This window comes from Rattus norvegicus, chromosome 2, assembly GCF_021556685.1.
Source record: "Rattus norvegicus strain SHRSP/BbbUtx chromosome 2, alternate assembly SHRSP_T2T, whole genome shotgun sequence".
In the NCBI taxonomy this organism is placed as follows: domain Eukaryota; kingdom Metazoa; phylum Chordata; class Mammalia; order Rodentia; family Muridae; genus Rattus; species Rattus norvegicus.
The window spans coordinates 184797781-184802377 of NC_141535.1; positions in this window are offsets into that span (position 1 = coordinate 184797781).

Sequence of the window (4597 nt, forward strand, 5' to 3'; positions counted from 1 at the left end):
ATTTATTAAGTCACTTATCTCTGTCAAGAGAAAAAGAACCCTCTGAGGTCACAGAGGAAAGAACTTCCAGGAAGGAGAGAAAGAGGTCAGCGGGGTCAAATGCCATGAAAGGGACAAAGGCATAAAGGCTTAGGAGCTGATTGTGACCAGGGGGTCACTGGCAGGCAGCCCTGATGGCAACAATCTCTGAGGACTAGACTGGTGGAAGCAAAAAGAAAAATGACTCAGGATTAATGAGAATCCAGATAATGCAGCAAGGACTTATGGTCTAGAAGTCACACAGTAAATGTGGACAAGGACCAAGAGAAGGCTGGAACTTTGGTTCCCTTCTGGTTTTGATCTGCTCTACCCTCAAGCTCATGGCTCCCCCATGTCAGAGCAATGGGCAGGCACCACTACGGCCATCTGCAATCCTGACGTCTTCCTGGTCGATGTTGAGGACTGAACCTAGTGCCTTGAGTTTTCTGGCCAGCACTTCAGCCCTGACCTGCAGTTCCAGCCCTTGATGGTTTTGAAACTGGATCTCACCATAGCCCAGGCTGTTCCTAAACTCCCAGCAGTCCTCCTGCCTCTCTCAGCCTCCAAATACTCTTGAATACAGGAATGAGCTACCCTACCCTGCTTTGATGTATATTTTTAAATACTGGTCTCATGTTGCCCAGGCTAGTCTTGAATTTCTGATTCTCCTGCCTCTCCCTTCAAGATGCATGGACCACATGCAAATGTTAAAATTTCATGAGAGATATTGGAATGAACACACACACACACACACACACACACACACACACACACACAGAGAGAGAGAGAGAGAGAGAGAGAGAGAGAGAGAGAGAGAGAGAGAGAGAGAGGCTGAAGGAAAGATGTCAGCAGAAAAGAAAAGCCAGGTATGGTGGTGTATGCCTTTAATCCCAGCACTTGGGGAACAGAGGCAGGCAAATCTCTCTGAGTTCAAGTCTACAGAGTGAACTCTAGCACAGCCAGGGCTGCATAGTGAGACCCTGTCTTTAAAAAAAAAAAATGAACAAACAAAAAATAAAAAAAAGGATTAAAAATAAAGGAAAGAGGGCAGGAGAGATGGCTCAGTGGTTAAGAGCACTGACTGCTCTTCCAGAGGTCCTGAGTTCAATTTCCAGCAAGCACATGGTGGCTCACAACCATCTGTAATGAGATCTGATGCCCTCTTCTGGTGTGTCTGAAGAGAGCAACAGTGTACTCACATACATAAAATAGAATAAAGACTTAAAAAAAATTAAAAAAGGAAAGAATGAATTGTTCAAAAACTTTGGTTCAGTTCTCTCTTTTTGGTTCAGTTCTCATCACCCACACCCCACCCAGCTATAATTTCAGTTTCATGGGATCTACCGCCCTCTTCTGACCTCCACAGGCACTCCATACATTTGCTACATATGCACGCATGCAGGCAAAACATACGCATAAAATAAATATAAAAAAAAGGGGCTCAGATGGTGGCATTAGTCTATAATCCCAGTACTTTACAGAAGATGACAGGAACATCACAAGTTCTGGACTAGAGTCTCTCTTACAATAATTATCAGTGTTAGATTTGGTACTGCACACATATAACCCCAGAACTCAGAAGGCTGAGACAGGAAGATTGCTGAGGCTTGAGGCTAGCCTGGTATACATAGAAAGTAGAAGGTCACTCAGGGCTACAGAGTCAAGACCTGTCTCAGTACCCCGTCACCAAAATCTTAACTACAGTGCATTCAAAAGATGCATTCTGTATACAATGACAGACCCCATAGTCCTGGGCATTCTGGTGAATGAGGCAGGGAGATTGTTTAAACCTGCCTAGGAATTTGGGGTCACCTTGAGCAACAAAGTAAGACATCTCAAATAAAAGATGGATTTAGAGATGTAGAATTATGTTCCTAAGTAGAAAAAATGTACAAATTTATTCAACGAATGTGTTAACAATTAATACCTACTAGCCCGACATGGTAAAAGGAGGCAGAAGGGTTGGGAGTTCATGGTCATCAGTGTGGGAAGGGGAGGGTTATAAGAGGCTCCATTTCAAATGAAAATAATGGATGACTGAGAAGATGTGCTAGGCACACCAGCTTGATCCTGAGGGTCCAAGCTTCCCAAGGCTTGGGTTAAAAGCAGGATATAGAGACACTCAACCTGGAGCCCACACTACCAAGGCAGATGAGGGTTGGAGACAGGAGAACCCTTGCAAGCTCATAAGCTGGCCAGTGTGACCTCATAGCACAGCAGCAAAACAGGAGACCTTGTCTGAGCAAGGTGGGAGGAGAGAACTGACTTCTAGAAGTTGTCCTCCGACCTGCGCATGGAGTCTGGCGGGCAGATCTCTCTGAGTTTAAAGCTAGTCTGGTCCACATAGTGAGTCCTAGGACAGCCAACGCTATGTAGAAAAACCTTGTTTCAAAATAAAAGTATTTTATGAGGGTAAATGTTTTACCTTCAGTGTGCAGTCCTGTGTGTGCCCAGTGCTCACACTGGTCAGAGGAAGGTACTGGATCTTCTGGAACTGGAATTACAGATGCTGTGCGCTGCCACGAGTGCTGGAAACTGAAATCCAATCCAGTCCTCTGCAAGAGCAGCCAGCGCTCTTAACCACCAACTACAACTAAACCAACTCTCTCATCCCAGTGTTTCCTCACTGCCTGGTCTCTCTCTCTCTCTCTCTCTCTCTCTCTCTCTCTCTCTCTCTCTCTCTCTCCTCATTCTTTCTTTTTCTAAGACTGATTTAGTCATATGAATGCTCTGTCTGCATGTATATTTGAAAGCTAGTACCCATTACAGATGGTTGTGAGCCACCATGTGGTTGCTGGGAATTGAACTCAGGACCTCTGGAAGAGCAGTCAGTGCTCTTAGCCTCTGAGCCATCTCTCCAGACCCACTGTCTTCTTTCTGCTGTTGTAGCAACAACAACAAAAGAACAAGACACCTTGGCACATCATTTTCTTACTAAACAACTTAAAACAGGCCCCACTTCTTGCAAATAGTTTTACCCAGCCCAGCTTGGTGCTCCAGGCTTTCTGGAGCCAGGTCCCTCTTTCTGTCCCCTTGCTCAGAACCAATGTCCTTTGCACACATGAGCCTCACAAGACCTTTTGCTGTCCATGTTTCAGGTGCCATGTTTACCGAGTAAAAGCTTTTATTTAAACATTGTCTTTGTGGGGGGGGGCATTTTCTCCTTTCTTCAGGCAGACTCCCATCAAAGTTCCCTGTCCCTCAAGATAAAATATCTACAGCAGGCTGGAAATAAAAGTCAATGTTAGAATGTTTACTTAGCTATCATCAAGGCCTTGGGTTTCTTTATCCAGCACTGAAAAAAGTAATTAAAATGTATCCATTATCTTCTCTTGGAAACACCAAGAGTGCACAAGTTGGCCTTGAACCCCTATGCTAGACCCCACTTGCAGACCGGTAGTTCTATTTAGTTTTGTCATAATTAGATTTTGGAGTGTTGCTTTTGAAAACTTTTTGAAGTTTATTTAGATTTTTAAAATGTTATGTGTGTGTTTTTATTCTGATTTGTTGAGCCTTATTCACTTATTTTGAGTTGGGCTTCATCACCTCGCCACATAATCCTTGTAATCCTAGACCTCATGAAGACTAGGCTGGTCTCAAACTCACAGAGATCCTCCTGCCTCTGCTTTCCAATGTTGGGATTCAAGGGACCACACTCTCTGTGTAAAGGTGTTTTGCCTGCATGTATGTCTGGTGCCCAAAGAGATCAGAAGAAGGTGCTGAATCCCCTGCAACTGGTGTTATGGACGGTTCTGAACCACCATATGGGTGCCAGGGGACCTGAACCTGGGTCCTCTGAAAGAACAAGCACTTAGCTATTTGTCCACCCCGGCACTGCTCTTTAATCCTTAATAAACTGTAGGTCTTGGGTTTGTTGTTGTTAACTCAATAGATAGTAGTAGATAATCTTGAGCCTCTGATCTTCCTGCCTCTATTAATAACTGCTGAGATACAGTATAGGCCGACACCAACCCCTGGGTTACAGGTATTGAAGATTGAACCCAGGGCTTTGTGCACGCACCCTACCAACTGAGCCAGACCCCCCCCCCCCAACCATGGTGCTTATTATCTTTCTTGTAAAATGTTTTATCATATCTGGACACTGGCTTTTAATCCCAGAACTCTGGAAGCAGAGGCAGGAGGATTTCTGAGTTTAACACCAGCTTTTGGTACTGCTTGTAAAATTTTTTTTGTAGTTTAGATTTTTTAAAATGTTATGTGATAACAGAATAAGTTCTAGGACAGTCAGATCGCTATACAGAGGAACCCTGTCTCAACTCTTCCTGCACTCAAAAAGTGTGTGTGTGTGTGTGTGTGTGTGTGTGTGTGGCGTCACACATTTGTGTCAGTCAGAGCTCAACCTGAGAGAACTAATTCTTTCACTCGGTGGATCCCAGGGATTGAACTCAGTTTGCAAATCTTGGTTGTAGATGCCTTTACCCACTGAGCCAACTTTCCAATCATGAAAGTCCTATTTGTGGGGCTGGAGAGATGGCTCAGTGGTTACGAGCACTGACTGCTCTTCCAAAGGTCCTGAGTTCAAATCCCAGCAACCACATGGTGGCTCACAACCATCTGT